General features: G+C 36.2%; 1 protein-coding gene across 1 annotated transcript in view; it reads right to left on the bottom strand.

The window, feature by feature from the left end:
• RNLS (renalase, FAD dependent amine oxidase) overlaps positions 1-22,969 on the bottom strand; it is a 307,643-nt gene that overhangs the window by 232,318 nt on the left and 52,356 nt on the right. The window lies entirely within an intron of this gene.

The raw sequence follows: 22,969 nt of genomic DNA, 5'->3' as shown, positions 1-22,969 counted from the left end.
TGATTGATGAACAGCTTGAAATGAGGGTTCGTGAGTGAGGTAAAAGGTCAGAGATTCTGAAGAGGAACGAGAGCTTCGTGGTTATGATTGTTTTCTATGCAAATAGACAGATCTGTGTTTGAATAACTCCATCACTTACAAGCTGTGTAACCTAAGGAAAATTACATGATTTTTCCATGCCTTTATTTCCTCATCTGTAAGACGGGGACATTAATAGTTTTCTACCATGTGGATATGTTGTGATGACCCAATGAGATAATGTATGATAAGGTCTTTGCTACAGTGTCTGGCACATAGTGAATACTCAGTACATGTGGCTAGGATTATTAGTGCATGTTGTTATTTGGCATCAGTGTTTGGTATAATTCTAATGAACTTTATTAGTGTTTTCCTACCAGTCGCTTGTGAGTTGTTAGTAATGATGGTGGTAGTGGCTGTAGCAGCCCACAATGAGAATATTTGACATTACTGGTGCCGATGTTTCTTTAAATTCTGGCATTGTTTAGCGAAGAGTTAAAAGACTACAGCCTTGTCTTTTGGTGGAGGCCCGTTTCCCATAATTCCCCTCTACTGCTTTCCCAATATTCTACTCCAGTTAGGAATGTCCCTTTGAGACACTGTTTATACAGAGGAAAACTATGCAAAAATTTAAGGAAAAAAAAAGAAACATTAGCACCAATAATGTCAAATATTCTCATTGTTAGCTTAATACCTAAATATAACTGCCAGTTTCCTGATTTACTATCACCCTCCACCCATTCTCAAAGGCATTGCACATTTTCCCCTGGGTCCTGGAATACAATCATTTTAGAATGACTACTTTTTCTTTGGCAAGACATTCACTTTTGGTGGGGGTGGTGGGGCTGGTTAGTAAACCCCTTCAAAGACTGCCTATGTAGGTCTCTTCCTTCATTCCTGAATGGAATTCCTCTGTGGCTCTTATTTGGCTCACAGTAAAGTGATGTTGAACAAAATGTAGAACTTTCAAGTTCAATGTTATGACACTAATTAAAAACCTAGATGGACTCATCATTTTTTAAAAAATTGTATGATTATGATTTTGTGATGGGCTGGTCTTAGACACTGGCAAACAAAGACAGGCAACTGTTGCACATTATCCTAAATGAGGGACAGAATTGCACTTGTCTGTGAACTCCATCTGAAAAGGGACTGCATGTATCTTGTTCCCCATTGCATTCACAATATGTAGCATAGTGGCAGATGTGGGTAGGTTTAGAAAAAGTATTTGTTAAATGACAGAATTAGTAGAAGAAAGGAAATAAGAGAGAGAGAAAAAAAGGAGAGAAGAGGAGAGGGGAGGGGAGGGGGAGAGGACAGGATGGGAGGGGAGAAGGGCAGTTCTAATCTCAGTTCTGAAGTCAGATTAAAATATATAAAGCATGTGATTGCCTTTGAATCTTTAAGATTCAAAGATGTTCTTAAAGTTGAATCTTTGAGAACATTAGCTTAAGAAAATGAAAGATTAGGAGACAACTCAAAAATAAGTGCAAAAAGTTATTTTATAGGCCAGGTGTTCTGTACCAAGCACATAATAAAAAGGTGGGTGGGGGGAGGGGGAGAAGGAAGGCTTAAATAGTAACACCTATAAAGAAAGATTAAGAAAAGATTTCCTCACAGCTACGATTATTAAATACCAAAATAAGATACCAATTGGTCATATAACCTTTCTTCCTCAAATATCTTTAAAAGCAATAAGAGTGATACCCATCTGCCTGGAACAATATAGGACTGTTTCTGCCAAGATGACTTATCAAGCCCCATTCCAACTCTGATAAATTTTTCATAGTCTCCTTTGTAGCTATGTCCAAATGACCATTGTAAGTAATCCCATAGGATATTAACATTTGGAGTACATATGCCTACTGAGGCTTTTAATATAAATGAACATTTAGAAAATAATTTAAGATTAGAAGTCTCAACCATTTCACATTTCATGAAAGTGTGTCAAATTTATGTTAGGCTTTTAGATGAAGGACCATATTTTCCCCAATAGAATAGCATGGTGTATATATAAATTGAATGCACACTTGGGATAATATGCAACTGTACTGTGTAACAGAAGAGAGGACTCCACACTTTAAAACATTTAAAGAAAAAAAATGAGGCAGATAATTCTAACCATCCTGATATAAACTGGCAAGAAAATAGACAAAAACTAAAACACGTAATTTGTTTAAATTATTCAAACTAGCAAGAAATTTTTTAATAATGTTCCTTAAAAACTCCACCGACTCACATCACAAGCAGCTTCAGAACAAAGCTTTTGCTAAACTTCTCATATCTCTAAAATGCTTCATTCAGTAGTAATGAATTTATGTAAGTATCTCTATTATAAATAGAATATATATATATATATATATATATCACCAGAGATAAAAATAAGTAACAGATACGTAATAGTTAATATTTTCTTAAGGGTTTACACTTTGGGAGGCCGAGGCAGGCGGATCATGAGGTCAGGAGTTTGAGAACAGCCTGGCCAACATGGTGAAATCCTATCTCTACTAAAAATATAAAAAATTAGCCGGGCATGGTGGTGCGTGCCTGTAATCCCAGCTACTCAGGAGGCTGAAGCAGGAGAATCGCTTGAACCCAGGAGGCAGAGGTTACAGTGAGCCGAGATCACACCACTGCACTCCAGCCGGAGCAACAGAGCAAGATTCAGTTTCGAGAAAAAAAAAAAAAGTTTACATAATAAACCTTTATGTTCTTTATTTTATAATATAAAATACTAATATATTAATTAGAGCCTAACTGACTTTAAAAAATTCATCCACGTAAGAAGACAATATGAGGCCCAGGCAGTTATTATGCCCATTTTCCAAATGAAAAAAATAAACCTGAAGTTTTGAATTGAAACAATGGGAGACATAAGAATATGGATTAAGACAAGGGAGAAATCTATTCCAAAATTTGAATTCTATGGGGCATTATCTCCTTCCCTCACTATCAGACCAACCATTGTTAGGTTCCAAGCCTTCTACAGCTGCACTGAGAAACTCAGTCCTTCATTTCTCAGGAGAATCACCCCTCTATGATGTACAGGCCACAGGCGATTACAGCAGCTCTCTCACTCCCTGGGTAACCAAAATGTGAGATGTCAAAGAGAAGAGCCCATGATGATGGCATGACTTTTGGCCTGAGCAACGGGAGTCAGACAGACTTGCCATTTTCTGAAACAGTGAAGATTGTTGAAAGAATGTTTGTAAAGGAAAGAACCAGAAGTTTATCTTCTATAAGTTCAGTATGGTGCACTTACTTGACAAGCAGGTGGAATTCCTGGGCAGATTGGAGTTCAGGGGAGATACCCAAGCTGAAGATGTATGTTTGGGACTTAATGTCCTGAAACTGGATGAGGAAGGTATAGATGGGGAATGGTAGAGAAAATTGGATTGAGTCCTGGGTTATGCTAACATTTATAGGCCTAGAGAAGATGAGTGGGAATGAGGAAACCAAGAGAAGTTAAGAAGGATGCAACAGGGAGTGCTGTCCCAGAAGCCAAGTGAAGACAGTATTTAAAGAAGGCGGGAGTGATCGTGATCTACACTCAAATGCTCCAGGCAGGTCAAGTACAGTGATGGCTGAGGATTAATAGTTGGATTTAACAACCTGGAAGTCACTCATGTTCTTAAGAAAGTGAGAGTCACGCTGTAGATACAATTTTGTTTTCTATTTTTTATTGGCCATTAATAACACTTTGAAATCCTATTTTCGATGCCTGCATAACATCCCATAATATAAATGCACAATAATTTATTTAAACAAACTGTTATTGTGGATATTTAAGTTGTTTCCAATTTTTTACTTTTATAAATAACAATGTAAAATCATCCTTGAATGTAAATCAGTAACACTATATTTACATGAATTCGAATGAGTCAGCATGCATTAAAATGCAAGGGAAATTTTGCTAGTAAATAACATACATGTACACTAAATATTGCAACAAAGAAGTTGAGAAAATTCTGATAACGCAGATATCCCTCAATAGTGCCATCTATTTGTATTACTTTCATTTTAAAAGGAAGATGTGATTTAGAGAAAAAAATGGGAAGCAGTCTGTTTGCACTTTTATGTCAGAAATAAGTCCTCTTTGGACACAATTCTTTCTAAAGCAAATTATCTGTGTATAGTTCTATTTGGTAGGTTTCTAATACAGAAAAGTAGGATCTTCTTCATAGGTGTATATAAAATGTAATTTATAATGAAAAACGCTTTGCAGTTCATAGAATATTTCTTATTCATTACTTCACAGACACTCATGAAACAACATAGGTAATACAGGCTCCCCATTAAGCCAGTTGCCCAAACTTGTCATTTTTTTATACCTGCCTATCCTTCACCATACAGGATCAAAAAGTAATTTTTAAAAGCTTTATTTAACATCACCTATGGTTCCTAAGTATCTGTAAGACAGAGTACATATTTCATAATGTAGTGTCTAAGTTTCCTTTACAGTCTGGCCCGTAGTTTTCATCTACATTCTCTCCCATTACTCTCCACAATACATCTTACACTCCAACTACTCTGCACTGCCCACAGGTGCCCAATGAGCACTTCACTCTCCCACCTTTGTGCCTTTTGTTTAGGCTGACTCCTCTGTCTGGAATGCCACACTCCTCTCATTACTGGCAGCGCAAAGTTACACCTATGTCTCAACTAGGCCTTTCTCCTTTATTAGTTGTATGGTGCTCGATAAATTATTAAGCTTCTCAGAACCTCTCCTTTTCTCAAGTGCAAATGGCAATAATAATAATAATACCTACCTTGCAGGCTGACAGTGAGAATTACATAAAGTAAGACATCAAAAGTATCTGGCCCAATAAGTATTACGTTTTTAAACTCTACCTCTGAGTGGACAGTGAATGCACATGATTCAAAATTCAAAAATGTAGACAAAAAGATGCCTCCCCTCCACTCCTTCCTCCACAAGAAGTTCTCCTAACAGAGGCTATATTTTTTCCCACTTTTTTGCACATCCTTTCAGAGCTACTATATACAAATGGTGGTCTTATACATAGTCTTTGACATCTTTCTTATTTCACTTCATAATATATCTTGCAGAGCCTTCCCTATCTGGACACAAACATCTGTCTCATTCTTTTTTTAAACAGCTGTCACGTTCCATAATATGGATGCACTATCACTAAGTAAACCATGTCCCTGTGGTCAGACTTTGAGATTATTAGCAATCTTTTTCCCCAACATTTTATTATAAAAGTTTTCAAATGTACACAAAAGTTGAAATAATTTTATATTAAACACTCACACACAAACCAGATAGTTTCTATAAATTTTAGTATTACTTGCTTTATCATATATCTAATCATCCCTTCATTACTCTATCAATCCATTGTAATTTTTTATTAATTTCTGAATAAATTGCAGATATCACTACACCTCCCCTGAAATACTTAATGAATATTATTAACTATTAGATGTTAAACTTTTGTCATTACAATTAGTACTGTAATGAAAACTTGTATAAACACCATTTCACACATGTATGAATATTTCCTAGAAATTAAATTGCTGGGATTGTGTGTTTATAATTTTGAGAGATATTGCCAAATTTTGCTCTGTCGAGATTGTAACAGTTAACACTCCCACCAGCAATGTAGGTGAGTGTCTGTTTTTCTTTGCCTTTATAATATACTATCATCAAATGTTTAAATACATGGCAATACCAAGGATGAAAAGGGATCTTGTAGTAGTGTTGTTCTACATTTATTTTAGTGAAGTTCAACATTTTTTTTTCATGTTTAATAACTACTTGCATTTTCTGTTGGGTACAACGTTCTATCCATAATACCTTCTATTTATTTGTCTTATGGTAAGAACATTTAACATGAGAGCTACTATCTTATATTAGTCTATTTTCACACTGCAATAAACAACTGCCCGAGACTGGGTAATATATATATATAAAGGTTTAATTGACTTACAGTTTCACATGGCTGGGTAGGCCTCAGGAAACTTAACAGTCATAGCAGAGGGAGAAGCAAAGTATGTCTTACATGGCGACAGGTGAGAGAGAGAGAGAGAGAGAAGGGCAAAGAGCCCCTTATAAAACCTTCAGATCTCCTGAGAACTCACTCACTATTACAAGAACAGCATGGGGGAACCACCCCCATGATCCAATCACCTCCCACCAGGTCCCTCCCTTGACACATGGGGATTATGGGGATTACAATTTGAAATGAGATTTGGGTAGAGACACGCAGCCAAACCATATCACCTCTTAAAAAATGTTTGAATGTACAATACAATATTGTTAACCATAGGCACAATGCTGTACAGCCAATCTCTAGAACTTGTTCATTTTGCATAATGGAAATTTTATACACACTGAACAGTAACCACTATTTTTTCCTCTCCCCAACCCTTGGAAATCACAATTCTACTCTGTTTTCTTGTGTTTGACTCTTTTAGATACCTCATATAAGTGCAATCATGTAGTATACGTCCTTTTATGGCATGCTTATTTCACTTAGTATAATGTCCTTCAGGTTCATCCACGTTGCAGCACATGGTAAGATTTCCTTCTTTTTTAACACCAAATAATATTAAGTTGCCTGTATAGACCACATTTTCTTCCATATCTTGGCTATTGTGAAAAATGCTGCAATAAACACGGAAATGCTGATATCTAAGAGCCTGATTTCAGGGTGTTTTGGGATATATACTCAGAAGTCAGATTGCTAGATCATATGATAATCCCATTTTTAATTTTTGGAGGAAACTCCATATTGTTTTCCATAGTGGCTGTCCATTCTACATTCTTACCAACAAGGGTTCCAGTTTCTGCATATGTTCACCAATACTTGCTTTTTTAAATAATGGCTACATTTTTTTTCTTTCAACTCTAGTCCATTGTCCATTTTTCTACTATCTTACTGGCCTTTTCACACTGATTCATAGAACTCTCTATATTAAGGAAACTAGCTATTTCTACACTGAGTTCCTAATATTTTTTCCAAGTTTGTCATTTCTATCTTGATTTTAATATGACTTATTTTTCCAAGCATAAATTTATTTTTATATAAATTTATTTGTAAGTGGTACCAAATGCTGATTCAGCATTTCTCCATTACTTACTGTTCCTGTCTCAACCTTCAAAACTGCTTTACTTAAACTCTACTGGATTACTTGCAGGGTCCAATTATGCCAAGTCTTTCCCATCTATGGGCTCTTGTATATGTTGCTTCTTCTTTGTGCAATATTCTCTCAATACTTTTCTCCTAATTGCTACTGGTCATTCAAGACTTGGCTAAAAGGCTGCTTTTACAGCAAAGGTTTTCCTTAACTCCTCACGGCTGGTTTCAACGGCCTTGCCCTATTCTTTCATAGCATCTTATGTGCACTCTGATCAGAACATTACCCTTCTGTAATGTAATTAGTTACTTCCTTGCTTTGTCCCTTAGATCATTAAGGGAAAAAAACTATATTTCATTCATTAATCATTGTATCTTCAGCCTCTAGCCCACTGGCTAGCATACAAAGCAGGTGCTCAATAAATGTTTAAGAAAAAAGTAAGGAAATAAGAAAAAGCAAAGGATGGAGAGAGAGTGGGAGTGAAACATAGAGGGCAATATGGGCTGAATTGTGTCTCCCTAAAGTTCATGTGTTGAAGCCCTAACCCCTAGTATCTCAGAATGTGACTGTATTTGGAGATAAAGCCTTTAGAAAGGTGATTAGGATAAAGTGAAGCCTTTAGGGTGAGCCCTAATCCAGTTTGACTGGTGTCCTTAAGAGAACAGGAAATGTGGACACTAAGAAATACACCAAGGATGCACAACACAAAATAAAGACCTTGTAAGGACACAGCGAGAAGGCAACCATCTGCAAGCCACAGAGAGAAGCCTCAGATGAAACCAACCTGCCATCACCTTGATCTTGGACTTCTAGCTCCAGAACCGTGAGAAAATAAATTTCTGTTGTTTAAGCTACCCAGTCTGTGCCATTTTGTTATGGCAGCCCTAGCAAACTAATACAAAGGGTTAGAAGATATAGAAGGAAAAATAGTTGGATAAGGAAATATCTAAATCTGGACATTAGAGGAATATAGAAACATTCATGAGTTCTGGCAAGAATGTCACAACTGAGGAAAAAATAGTAATTCTTTATTTTCCATTCAGGACAAAGAAATAATGCTGATTTTAAACTAAAACCTTTGTTCTTTAGATTATAATGTGAATATGTAATTAAATTTTATTTTGATTAGGCAAGACTCTTTCAGTTATAATTCTTATGGAATTAAGTCATAAACTACAATGGAATTACATGGTATGAGAACTTAGTATGATTATAATAAGCCACTCGAGCTTAAGAAGGCACATGCATTCATGGCTATATTTCATTATTGAGACTGTAAAGAAGTCCCTAAAATTTCTAGTCCATCTATAAAGTTGGTACTGATTTAGTATTTTCCACTTTACTACAGGGTTAGCTTGTTTCAAAAAGATGCTTTTCTTAGAAAATGAAGTTTGACACAAAGGCATACTGGATGGCATTATAAAAAAGAAAAATTAATTATTGGACAAGGAGTCCTTGAGAGTGCTTTTGTAGTCATATATTTCATCTCTGTTGACAGCTGTATTTTTGTACAGCATTTAAAACCGTCTACCGACTTTGATAAACTGTTCATTTCCCTTCAGATATACCGACTTTGACAAACTGTTCATTTTCCTTCAGATTTTGGGAAATTCCATATGTCTATGACAATGCACCAACCATTAAGTGAAATCAAGTCATATCTAGTTTTCATTTCAAAATATGATAGAACTGTGTGGAATTATATTCTATCTATATTATGATAGCTATGATCTGGAGGTGACATGGTTAATTTTCCTGGCAGACTATAAAATCACCCAGCTAGGAATGGTGAAAACTGTAAATCAGAAAGATAACCTTTGATAGCATTACTCCTTTCATAATGGTTGCTAGTTAAATATGAACATCTGGGAAACCATTATGAATTCATTGTGCGTAAATCTATTGCCCTATGTACAGAACTCCTTTTTATTACAAACAGACTTTACATAATAAGGAAAGAATAAATGTATCAACTTTTCATTTTTTACCACATACTTATTTGATGCACCATTTATTAACAAAATCAACATTGTCCTTGGATGTCCATAACACTGGTTATAAAATAGGGATAATAATATTGAGTTGAGAACATATCTAAAAGGTTTAATGTTTTAGCAGTGCTTTGAAATTTTAAATGGTTTGAATGTGCCAATTTTTACAATAGTGTCTCAAAGGTTTACTTTGATATTTATTTTACATGGTATATAATATGAACTGAGAAAAATGGCCTTTTGTTTTTTACATAAACACATAAAGGTTGATAAATTTTAAAAAGTGATTTCCATCAGCCATTTGTTCATCTAATCTTTTACTCCCAATTTTAAGATAATCTTTCAACATGGGCACCTATACTATTCAGTTAAAAAATTTATTCGAAACTTCTCATAGACACAAGTGCCTGAAGGCCTAAATTACTTATAAAAAGTGAAAAGCCAAAGAGACTCATATAATCTTTAACTGAGTAAATATTTTTCCACCTAACCAAACCTGACTGCCAACACCAGAAGGTTTGGAGAGAACATTTTCATACCATTTGAAAAGGAACACTGAATTTTACACAATGGGAAAAAAATAGTTTATAGCTCTGGCTAATGGTATTAAAACATTAAGATTCTTTTGTTATAAATCTTAATTTTCTGAAGTATGTAACTAGGACAGGCCCTAATCCCAAATGAAATTTAATTGAAAGTTGTTTTTGAAAACATGGTAAGAGAGATTTCTCTTTTTAGTGTTGCCAAATGGAGCTGACTCTGGATGCTTCTTCATTGTCACTTCAGCCAAGTTAGACCATAATGAGAACTAGTCTTTTTGTCTTTAATCCAACAGCTTAAATAAAATTTAAGCCCTAGATTTTTTATTAAAATACATGAAAAAGGGGCTTTCAGAAAACTTGGCATTAAGGATACACATATTTACCCATAACAGTAAGTAGCATGCATATATATAATGTAACCCACAGGCAAAATATAGTACGCATCTGTTCATTTATACTTGTGGATAAGGGATTTTTATTCCCCACAGTAAGCCTTTCTACATTAACATTGAAGGAAAAAAATTATGTCAATACATCAATATGAAAAAAAGGATAGCTAAAGCAGAAGGCTAAAATATACTGTGAATTAAGTTAGAAAATCTTGTTAGAGATCCTTACAACATGTCATTTACATTTGTGACATTTAACAAAATTGCAATTGAATAAATATCAATATAATTAGTTTGCTGTTCGTCTCTCCCATTATACTATTAACTGCAAAAGCTTCATCTTGAGTATCTAGCAAGATAGGCACATGATCAAATACACACAGATGGAAAGCTAAAGTCCAGGGTATACCTGGGATGCTTAAGCACTTGTTTTGGAAAAAAATCACTGTCTACCTAGAGAGAGGAGAAAAGGAACAGTAAGAAGTAACATGGATTTTCCACCTACTATGGGTACTACAGGTCAGCTCCGATGGTATAGATGTATTGCTGCTGTTCATACAATAGCTCTGGAGAGAAAGAATCACATCCTCCATTAGACAGCTGGGAAACTGATAAGAAAGACATTAAGTGACCCTCCTCGTTAGTAAAGTCCAGGACTAGATCCCTGTACTCTTTCCATTTGACCCTTGTATATCTCTAAAGAAAGAAAAGATAGTCCTTTGGCTTTTGGTTTCATAAAGGAGAAAGCTAGTACTTTCTCCATCTTCCACATTAGTGATTCAAAAGCTTGGCTGCTCATTAGAATCATTTGAGAACTGTTTAAAAAGCATCTGAGTCCTACAGCCAGATATCCTGATTCAGAGATCTGGGATCCTCCCAGGCATTTCTGTATTTAAAAATCTCCACAGGTGAACCTAATGTGCATTCAGGCTTGAACTGCTATTCTTTTCCAAGCCTATCAAATGTTCTATCCTTATCCTTCCCTGAATTATAAGCATCTTCCTGATTGAAAGGATATTAGAAGTGTTTGCACACTTCTAAATTCCAGGCATTGTATAAAAGGGTTTCATATATATATTGCCTCCCACATGTAATCTCCGTTATTAGACAGTAGACTAATGCTTACATAGGCATAATTATCATTCCCTTAATCTTATAAAAACAACATATATATATATAATTTCTAAAACATACCTTGTGTCTCTCTAAAAAATGTCAAATATCGTTGTTCATTTCAAGATGTCTTTAACAACCAGAAAAAAAAAAAGAAACAGAAAAAAGACTTCCACTAAGCCCAAGAAACTTAAGGATTCTATTTGTGCTGCTTCCTGACCCTACCTATTAAAATGCAGTATCTCTAATGTCCTACAAAGCCCTTCACAAATATTTATGGATCTCCAAGGGTTATCTCATGTGTGCTCTTGAATAAGCCTGCCAGCTACACACACACACACACACACACACACATATATATATATATGATACTGACATTTTGTTCTGTTTTCCTGCACTAGGTATCCCCCATATCCATGATGTCTGAAACTCAGTCTCTGAGGTCTTCAATGGTGTCTAAATGTATTCAGCAGCTGCCTCCGGCTCACATATCACTAATTTACCACTGTAACTTGCTGGATACTGCTGCCTTTGTCAAACATTGTGCCTATGTCTTATGGATAGCACAATCTCCTGTTGCATTCTGGCCAGTGAACCTGAGTCCCTGAAGACCTAAAGTTGCTATGAGTTCTCTGAAATTCATAATATGTAGAAGTTACTCTGTGTTGCATGAAAAGTGAACAGCTGTCTGGAAGTGCCTCATTCCCTGATTCAGGGATGTAATTTTTCACACAAATACTGAAGCGGTACTGCTCCAAAGGCTTCTTAGACTTTAGTGAGAAGTTCTTTGTTTTTCTCTACAGTTCTTTCCTGCCTATCTCTCTATAAGAGTCACAGGGTATTTTAAGGGGGAATGGCCGGTAGATGAATCAAGTGATGGGCACAATGATATTCTCAGAAGTATCACTCGCAACAATTATTAAAGTTTTGTTAATAGTTCGACTTTATCTAGCTTCATCCTCCCTAGGAAGGAGTTCTCTCTCCAGAAATGCTATCTAGTCTCTCCTGTGAATTGTCTTCTGGCAGGTCAGTTTCACCAATTTCATAGACATGCCCAAATGTGTGGGCATTTGGGTGACAGGGCTGGCTTAGGCTCAAGCTAGGGACACCGTGATATCCACATAAATGTGAAACTGTTTCTTGGCATATTAGTTAAGAAAAGAAATTGACGATTGAGGTAGTAAGAGGCAGGTAATCCTATACGTTGCCTCTTATTTGCCGTCTTCTACATCTCACACATACAGCACAGATGAGCCGTATCTCTGAATAAATATTTTACTCAACATAGGCATAAAAACCTCCTCCTGGAGGAAGAGTTCTAAATCCAGAATAGAATCATGTCCCCAGAATACTGGCCTATTAAAACAAACTTGGAAGAGTTGTAGGAAGGGGTAAATTATCAGATGCCAAGATGCTATGTAAATACTAGTTTATGCTACCTTAACAGTCATCCTGAAGATTTCACTTTTTTTCCCCTTCAATGAATCTGTTCTTTGCTCTGCCTCCCTCTCTCTCCAACCATCAAAGTCTTGGCTGGGCTTCTCGTTCTTCCTCATGGGATATCATTTCCTGTTCACGGGTGTTGTCTGCTTCAGGTCTTTATGAAAAATGTGCTTAAAATTTCTTCCATCCAGTCATCGTATTCTTGAGTCAGTTTCTTCTGGTTCAAATCCTAACCCTGGGTAATCTATTTACCTTGTCCCAACTTTCAAAGATACTGCCTTTTAGGAGTTTCTAAAAATCTCAAGTTTCCATGAATGCAGAAGCTTCTACCACGATAAAATGCATGGTGATTTCATCAAGTCCTATAATGTCTACACATGCATCACTCTAATTCTTTAACCCACTACACCTGAGCTATGTTTGTTTCTCTGATAAAGACTATGCTTTGACAGAATTGATTGGATGATTGGAGCAATGGCAAAAGCAAGGCTCTAGAATAATTATGTATAATATACTGACTCTGTTTTGTTCACAGGTTCATGTGGTCTGAAATGTTGGAACTTCCTCCCGCAGATGATGGGGAACTACTGGAGGTTTTAGATCAGGGTTATGTAATACAATTCGGTCTGTCCCTAATGGGCAATATGAATTAATGAAGGAGGACACTAAGGCAGGTGATAATTAGAATATAACAGAATAAGAGGGCAACAGAATTTTTAAAAATAAATGAGGTTTAAGGTGAAGAATGTGTGTGTCAGCTATGGAAATGCAACTATCATAACTGGCAACGATTTGAAAGAGAATAAAATGTACTAGGTTTGGGACAAAACACATTTCAGATAATGGTATTTAAGTTAGCTGATGACACAGAACTGGGGCTTGGAGACAAAGTATAAACATAAGTACAAAGAAAAAGAGTTAAAATTGTGGTACAGAATCATATCACCAAAGAAAACAACAAAGAGAATAGAACACCAAGGACTAAGTCAATCTGGGAATAGCCATAGTTAGCAGAATGCCAGGGGAGAAAAGTGAGGTTCAGATTTTAGCTAATAAGTGAACATTAGAAGGCTGATTTCCATCATAAAGCTTGTTAAATGGTGTTACCCAAGAAACAATAACTCTTGCTTCACCTTCACCCTGGAGCAAATGCTCAAACTAGCTTTGGCAGGCTCAGTTCACTGGCTGGTACTATACCAGAACTCCACTCTAATACTATTTTTGAAGACTCATCTTCTAATGGGTGTTTTCCATAGTTCATTACTATAGTTCCCTGAAATGGGGCCAATGCACCCTTGCTTTGGGCTGAAATAAGGTTGTAGTGTGATTCCAAAGTATTTGTCAATACATTAATAGTTTGCATGGTAGTAGTACAGACAGTGCCTGAAATAAACAGGTTTAATAAGCAGATGTTGAAGAAATAAGTGACTAGTTGGATATGCACAAATTTAATCCCATGCAAAGTGGTACAGAAATTTAAATATTGAATAAAAATCCTTAATGACAATAACATTGTAGGAGTTGGCAAATAGATGCAATCAAAAAGATTCAGTAGTATAAATTTCCCTAAGCAAAACCATTCTAAACCAATAAAGATTTAGCAGGCCTGGTATTGAGTGTCTATGATATGAAAACTTGAGCTCCTATGAAGACTGCAGGTTAAATACAAGCCAATGATGTTATGCTATAATTTTAAAACCAAGATTTATACAAAAATATTTTCAATAAGAAATACAGGGCAATTATCTCTTTAGGCTCACCACTGGTCAATCCTCTATAAAGGTACTTATTAGGTTCAATGTTAGGCCCACAAACTAAAAACTTCTCTAAAGGATTTGGAAGGAGTCCTGAGGAAACTAATCAAGAGATTAAAGGAACAAAAAAATGATAAGAAAATTGGCCCCAAAGAGAAACACAAAAGAAACACCATTTATTTAACCTAAGAAGAGGCTGAAAAGCAAATAACAACCTTCAAATGTTTTGCCAATGTGGCCAGCAGCTGTTCTGTATCACTGTAAGCAGGACAAAAGAAAATGAACTTCCAGAGCAAAGGCAGGAAAGTGCAAATGCACCACTGGTTTTTCCCCAAAGAACTTCCTGGCTGCAGGAGCTGGGACGTACTGTTTGATAGGAACTCAAGAGAGAGTGGCATTTCCCTCTCTCTGGACCTTCCTTAGCATGAGTGTGCAGCTATATATTTAAACAGCTGTCCAGGGAAGAGGGAGCAATTCTATAAACAAACAAAAAAAAACCCTTTTCTATCTTTACAGTTGTCAAAATCATCACATACAGTTAAGCAACAAGAGATGTGAAAAGAAACTTTCAAAAGAGTCATTTTTCTCAAGATTCCTTAAAGGGAGGATTCTGAACCTTCATCATAAAAACGTTTTTTTTTTTTAAATAAAATAATGCTATTGATTAGCTATAAGTCTGCTTTCCATGCATCCCACTGTGCCATTCAGAAAATAACTGGATTGTATATTTCTAGGCAAGTGTAAAAGGACACTCTACTTTCTATTATTCCAAAAAGCTGAGCATTTATAGACTTTTTGAAAATATGTTACATACTTTCTGAAAGGAATTATTCAAATGTCAGTTTAAGCCTATAAAGCAATACAACTAGATGGCATTTATTATATTCCATTTCACTTCTTTTCTCCTTTAGGAGCAAGGGATCGCTTTACATCAGGTTCCAAGCTCAGAAACATTTGGCTATAGTCCTTTCTAATCTTTGAGTCAGAAATTACAAAGAACAAAATAAAAGATGATTCTCTCCCATTTCTTTCATGTATTCCAAATTCTCATTGAAATCCAGGAAAGAGTTATTACAGTGTTTTGGTTGGATATTCAGTTTTAAAAAGAAGCCAAATAAAGTCCTTTGTAGATACTGCACAGAAATGGAGAACCTAGCTGGGATTCTCAAGGCAAGCATGGTTTCAGAATCACCTGCATAGGAGCCGAATCACTACTCAATTTATAAATTCACTCCTTCCTCCCTTACCACTGAGCCAGGACAATAAGAAAAACGAGTGGCAGGTCCATACCTTTGCCAACCTACATCTTCCTGGTACATGGATTTTCCACAAGGATCACTGTCACTCAGCTGTAACACTGAACAATATTATATTTGGTTAAACATCAGCCTCCTGAAATGTACTGTTGACTGTGCTAAACTTGCAATAATTTCTGCTTGACTTTGGCCCTTGTTTCTGTTATAGCTTTTTGAACTCTATCTTCTCGTAATTTTTGACCACACATCATTCCTTAAAATTGATTATATTTAAAAAAAAGTTCTTTAGGTTTCCTGGCTCTATCCTCTTTCCCTGGCTATAAGCAGTGCCCCCGATGGCTTCCTGGGCCCTGCTTGTCTATCCTGTTCTGTAACAGCAATAGAACCACTGGCCCCTTCCAACCTCAACTGGTCAGCTTCATGTATATATTGTGACGTTAAGAAGGTTTTCATTTATTTGGAGCCCAATTCAGCAACAGACAACTTATTTACCTCAGCATCTAGCATAATACAGTAAGCATAGTATGGTATAGTATATAATAGGTTCTTAACATCTGTTGAGTATACGTATGAATGAATGAAAGAAATCCTGACCTGCACCATAGTCATGCTGCTAAAGTGATTTTGTTTTAGAGACTAGACATGCTGTGCAAAATAATTTAACTCTGTTATCTACATTTCCAGGCAATTGTAAAAGAACCCTATTTTCTATTAGCTATTTAAATTAATTAAAATTAAACAAAATTTAACATTCAGTTCTTCAGTTATACTAACCATATTTCAACAGCTAAACAGCCACATGTGCCTATGTCTACCATGCCAGACAGTGCAGATATAGAACACTTCCAGGATCACATAAAGTTCTACTAAACAGTACTAGATTCGACCACTTTCTCATTTGTCCATATAAATACTGGTCCTTTATACAGTCTTCTGTCAAATACTGGCTATATCTAACCTTTCTGTATTCTTCAAGTACTAAAACTCCTAGCCTTAATCCAAAATAAAATCACGCTTCAACTTATTTTCCCAGTCTGGCAACCTAATGGCAAGAATCATTTAAACTCCATGTATGCCATATATATATACATATATATATCCACTATGTACCCACAAAAATTAAAATAAATAAATAAATAAACTGCAGCAAGGAGAAACTTTAGTTGCTCAAGTTATCTGGAGCATAAAATATGTTGTATTCTTGGTGTGTTTGTGTGTATGTGTGTGTATAAGAGACACTTAAACCAAACATTTCATACCATAATTAATTACTTCATTCTATACCCCATCCCATACAAATACGGATCATCCCTAATATGAAATATATTCTATGGAACATGAGAGAACCTGTAAGTTCCCATTTTTTCACTAATATAAACTTTCTTCATATTTATAAAGGCACTGGGAAAGCCCTATTTAACTGCGTGTAGAGCATCTAGGTAATGAAATAGCTCAGATGAAAGAATCTATAGCAATGCAGAAGGCCATTCAATGCTAAGGGAAGGTGTTTAAGCAGAAAGCAGGTTTTTAGCAGACCTCATTTTTATTTTTAATTTTATTTATTTTTGTTAATATGGAACTATGTTTACAAATAGTGCTGCAGAAACTTGCAATGGCTTCCTGAGCCCTGCGTATGTAGTAGTGCAGTTACTACATACGCAAACACTTACTGGTATTCAAACTAATCCTGTGCTGAAAGAAGAGATCCTTATATCTTCCAGACCACAGTATCTTACTAAATTAGATATTCTGATTTGTTATTAAGATCTTACAAATAGATATTCACCCACAAAGGAGAATAATTCAGGTCAAGTAGGTGGTAAAGAATATTACTTTTTATTTATTTGACTACAGCATTGCTGTGGGGTACAACTAGGCTAATAAAAACATTGTATGTTCTGGTACATTTCTGTATTTATAACATTAAATCACAGTTTTATCAGACACTAGAGATTACAATACCTCCCAGTAATAGTACAAATATGAATTAGCTGCCCAGGTCTCCTCAGCCCCTTAGGAAATCGTGATATGACTCACTAAAAAAACTGGCTGAATGCCCACAGAAGCCAATCAACATTTGTGGAATGAGGTGAAGTCCAAGTGACTTTGCTTACCAAGGTGCAATGAATCCAGCAAAGCTGCAACTTAACTGTTGTTTAAACCTACTTCATCTTCACAATCTTACAGTGGCCATAGCATCTCAACTACTGAAAATAAAAATCAAAAACAGACTCTGCCAAGTAGGTCTTTTGATTTTATAAAAAAGATCAAAAGAGTCAGAGCAATCAGTGCAGCAAATGGCCACCTTGAGAAAAATATAGCAAATCTTTAACACATTTAGAAATCATATTAGATGAATTTATGCAAAAAATCAGAATTGCAGAGCTTCTGCCCTGAATGATAAAGAAGTAAGGAACTTTCAATTAAGCATGAAGAATTGAGCATTGTGTTTATTTATGCTTCCTTATTTCCTACTAAAATGACAATAAAAACTGAATAAATCTAAAAGGACAAAGAAAACTTGAGAAGAGACAACAGCAGACAAAACAGCAACAAAATTTTGGAAGCTGGACAGGCGCACTAGCTCAGGTCTGTAATCCCAACACTTTGGGAGGCCGAGGTGGGAGCATCACTTGAGGCCCAGAGTTCAAGACAAACCTGGGCAACATAGGGAGGCCCCACCTCTACAAAAAAATTTAAAAACGTAGCCAGGCATAGTGGTTCATGCCTGTAGTCCTAGCTACTCAGGAGGCTGAGGCATACAGATCAACTTGAGCTCAGGAGTTTGAGGTTACAGTGAGCTGGAATCATGCCACTGCACTCCATCCAGCCTGGGTGACAGAGCAAGACTCTGTCCCAAAAAAAAAAAAAAAAAAAATTTGGAAGCTACTGAATAGTAGAAAAGGTAACTGCCCTTCATTGAAGAAAGCTCAATTCTAAGTTTGCAAAGGAGGTTAGCAGTGGGAAACCAGCAAAGCTGCAGCACTGCAGAAATGTTAAGGAACTGGAGGCACCAGATGTCTCTGGAGGCAGAGGTGAGGGGTAGAAAAGAAAAAAAAAAGAGGGCAGTTAAGTACTTGGGTTCTAGGGATCTGCATATTTCTTCCTCCCTCCTTTACAATCAGAAGACTTCTCAACCTCATCAAGGCAGAAGACTGGAAGTTTATTCTCTGAAGGTGCAGAATCACGTAGGTGTAGAAATCTGTGTGGGTCACTCTCCTTCACTTAACCAGGGAATTAAGTGAAAGTCCACAGACATAATGGAGAGGCACTCTCGCCTCCCCAGCTTCATCCGTCACTTGGCTTCCAGAATGCTAGCAGCCAGACCTTCAGCCTTTCCCTACACCAGCAACCTTCCCCATCCCCAGGCAGAACACTAAAGGTCTATCTCTGAGAAACTGGCCTGTTTATGAGAAAGGCCTAAAGATATTAACATTTGGGAGCAGGACCCTCACATAGTTTTTCCAGTTTTTATCTTTACCGGGGACATTGGCTGAAGGTGAATGAGGGATAAAATCCAAGCCCTGCTCCACTTACCAAGCCCTGTGCCCTGGGGAGGGGCTTTGTTAGGCCAGGGGGAGGGGCTACCTTTTTCTAATTAGCATAAAGGCACCAACTGATAAACAACTCACATGACTCATGGGATATCTTTTTCTATTTCACACAATGGAGCCATATAGATTAATCGTAATTCTATTGAGAGGTCCCCCTTGAAATGGTCGAAATCTTTCCTGATTTTCCTTGGTGAAATGTGCCAGTCCACAGGCAATCCCTCTTACCCCCACATATACACAAATACATAGAGCTTCCAGTTGGCATTTTAGTAGCGCGCCTTTAAACTACGAATGGACAGCCAAGGGTCACCCGTTATGAAGAAAATCTGTAACACCAAAAGGAAAAAGACTCAACTAAGCCAAAAAAGGAATTGAAAGAAAAGAAAAATAAAACTTGAAAAAAAAATAAAATCTGGGAAAAAAGTTTGTTATCCTCAGACAGATAAGATACTGCATTCAGAAAATAAGAAAGGACACTACAATAAAAATAAAAAAAATCATAAAAGAAAATTCAGCAGAAGGTTTGAAAGATACTATGGAAGAAATCTAAATGGTAGTACTAAAAAACAGAAAAGCAGAAAATAGAGAAGAGTTAATAAAATGTGAGACCGAGTGAACAAAAAATAACATTCAGAAAAGAAAAGAAAATGAAGGATATACATATATGCATATATTGGCACAGGGCTACAAAATTTCAGAAGACACGAATAAAGAGAAGAATCTAAAAGCTTCCAGGAAGAAAAAAAAGAAGTTAGAAAAGGGCTAAGACATCAGAATGATGCCACATTTTTAGCAGTAAAACTAGAAGGTGGAAGACAACAAATCAGTATCTTTAGAAATCTAAGAGGAAATCATACTTAGAATTCTTGCTTAGTCAAATTACAACTCAAGTAAGAGAAAGATAGGCCTGTGTGGAAAATGTATGTCCTATGTACTTATTAGGAAGCTGCGAAAGGATGTACTTTACCCAAACAAGGGGATAAAGAAAGAAAGCAGGAAACAGGGTACAACATAGGGAAGAGGTGATGAGAATGCCCCGGATGATAATGAAAGATGTGAGCTCTGAGGCAGATCTAGAGAGAAACTAGTCCTGAGAGTAGTAAGAGAAAGGACAGGGCCGGGCGTGGTGGCTCACTCCTCTGTAATCCCAGCACTTTGGGAGGCCGAGGCGGGCGGATCACTTGAGGCCAGGAGTTCGAGACTAGCCTGGCTAACGTGGTGAAACCTCTTCTCTACTAAAAATACAAATTACAAAAATTAGCTGGGCATGGTGGCACATGCCTGTAATCCCAGCTACTCAGGAGGTTAAGTCAGGAGAATTGCTTGAACCCAGGAGGCGGAGGTTGCAGTGAGCCAAGATCACACTACTGCACTCCAGCCTGGGTGACAGTGCAAGACTCTGTCTCAAAAAAATAAATAAAGGACAGAACTAAGAAGTAATGTCTCCAGAAAAATCCATCAATCAATCAATAGAATATCTAATGTGGTTAACTGGATTGAAAGAATGTTTTTAGTTGTGCCAACAATTTGGCTATAAATTAATGCTAGGAATGTCCTCAAAATTCCTAATATCTCATGCATCTGGAAGGAACAGAAGGCACTGTTATTTGAGTGGACTGGGAAAGGATATAGAAATATTTCTTCCTTACTCTTTATACTTCCATTAGGATAATTTTCTCTAAAAAATCTCCATTCCTTCTCCCACTCCTCAGTCCTCTACAGATGTGAATTTAGGAGAGACGGAGGGACTTGAAGGAGGAACTGGGTATGCAAAACCCAACGTCTTCCTCTATTTCTACAGGAAACCTCAAGTTTGATCTGCTTCTCCCTACCATAAATTGTATAGGGGCAGGTTCTCCCCTGCAAAGGTATGTCGTTTTCTAGTGCTGCCTCTGATTGGGTGGGCAGGTCTGTTCAGTATTAAATGGCTACATTTAGCTATACACATTCTTCCAACATGCTATATCCGTAACAAAAGTGGTTTGCTTTGCATTTGCCTGATTCCTTTGCCTCTTTCTCTCTCTCAGTTGGTTCTAAATTTTGGTAATGAAAAGGGTTGTTATTTATTGTTCTCTCAAACATCAACACTGTTATGATTGTATATGAGTGTAATGATGGGTAGTAGTGTATTTTACTGAGTAAGCAGTATGCAAAAAGGACAATTACTCATATTTAAAATTCAGGATTAAATGTCTAATTTCTGAAGGTGAGGAAGACAGCAAAGTCTACTTATAATTATTTCAAGAGAAGATATTTTAATTATGAAACATTCCAAACATATGAAAAGAACAGAGAATACTATAAAAACACTTACAGATCATCATCCAGCCTTAACAAATCTGAACATTGTTATTTTTGTTCCTACAATATATTACGAGAAACCAGCACAAAATAGATCTGAAGTCCTCTGAAATCACTTACTTGTTTCTTCTCCCTCTCCCACTATCCTGAAATTGATAGATACCATTCTGATGAATGCATTTTTCCAATACTTTTACCATACACATAGGCATACACCATATAGTATTGTTTTATTTACTTTAGCATTTAAATATGTGGTATCATATGGCAAATAGAATTCTACAGCTTATGTTTTCCAGGCAACATTACTAATAAAAAAGCAATTCGAGTCAATACTAGTCAGCTCAAGAGTGCCTGACCTGGAAAAAATCCTGGCTCCAAGGCCTTTAAGGCAAGTGACTTTATCTCCAAATTGATATCCTCATTTACAAAATGGTAATAATAACGTCCCTTCCTCATGGGCCTCTTGTGAAAAGTGAATGGGTAGATATTCATACAGCACTCAGAACTGCACCTGGCACATACCAAAGTATCTGCAATAGATCTTGTTTCTAAATGGTGACTTTCATCTGTTGACAAGATGTTGACTACAAATACATTAAACTTATTTCTACCATCTTATTCTTTGTTTCCTGTTTCTTTTGTTTCTTTTTCTCTGTTTTTGTGACATTTATTTAATTGACATTTCTAACTTCCGTGTTTTTTTCCTCTGTCAATTTAGAAGTTACAATTTTATGTAGTTTTTTTTTTGTGGTACTCAAAATTTAACTACTCGTTCAACATATGTATATGCATCTCTTTGTTGTTGTTTAGCATTTTAGTTTAATGTTTAACAAACTAAAAAGAAAATGCTATTTGTTTACAGCCAACAGCTAATTACATTTACAAATATCTTTCTGTGCTCACCATTGCCTCTCATACCTCATTTTTTCCCTTTGCTTTTGCTTTTCTTAAACATATCTTTTGATAATTCTCATAGTGATTGTATGTAAATGATAATCCATTAGTATTTTTAGGATTGAAAATATAACATTTTTCTCACAAAATATGGCTTTGATTCTGGCTAAATATAATGCCATGGTCAGCAAAAGCTTTCTCCTAATAAATACATGCCAAACGAATGAACAAATGAATAGGTAAATCCACAGGAAACAGAGAGGGAGCACCAAGGCAAGATCATCAAAGAAGCCTAATGAGATAACATAATGTTTTCAGAAATGCACGTAATTTCACTTCCTAATAAATAAAAAATAATTTACTTTACAAAATAAAAAAAGCTAGATAGGAAGGAAAAAAGTTTGAATTAAGTATTATTTAATAGAAGTTAAACTGAGCAAATGTTCTCAGTAAATGTCCCTAAAGCCACTGGTCCCAATATTTATAAGTAGAGGAACCAATCATTACAACTGGTGAGTACCAGAGTACAACATCTGATTTTAGTTTTCATGATTACATGGAAGGATATAGAAGTACACCAGAGGTCAGCCTTGCTTTATCAATATCCCTACAA

Source organism: Hylobates moloch, unplaced genomic scaffold (genome assembly GCF_009828535.3).
Source record: "Hylobates moloch isolate HMO894 unplaced genomic scaffold, HMol_V3 SCAFFOLD_3, whole genome shotgun sequence".
In the NCBI taxonomy this organism is placed as follows: Eukaryota; Metazoa; Chordata; class Mammalia; order Primates; family Hylobatidae; genus Hylobates; species Hylobates moloch.
Note: the sequence above shows the minus strand (reverse complement) of the source record. Positions and strands in the feature narration are given on the sequence as shown.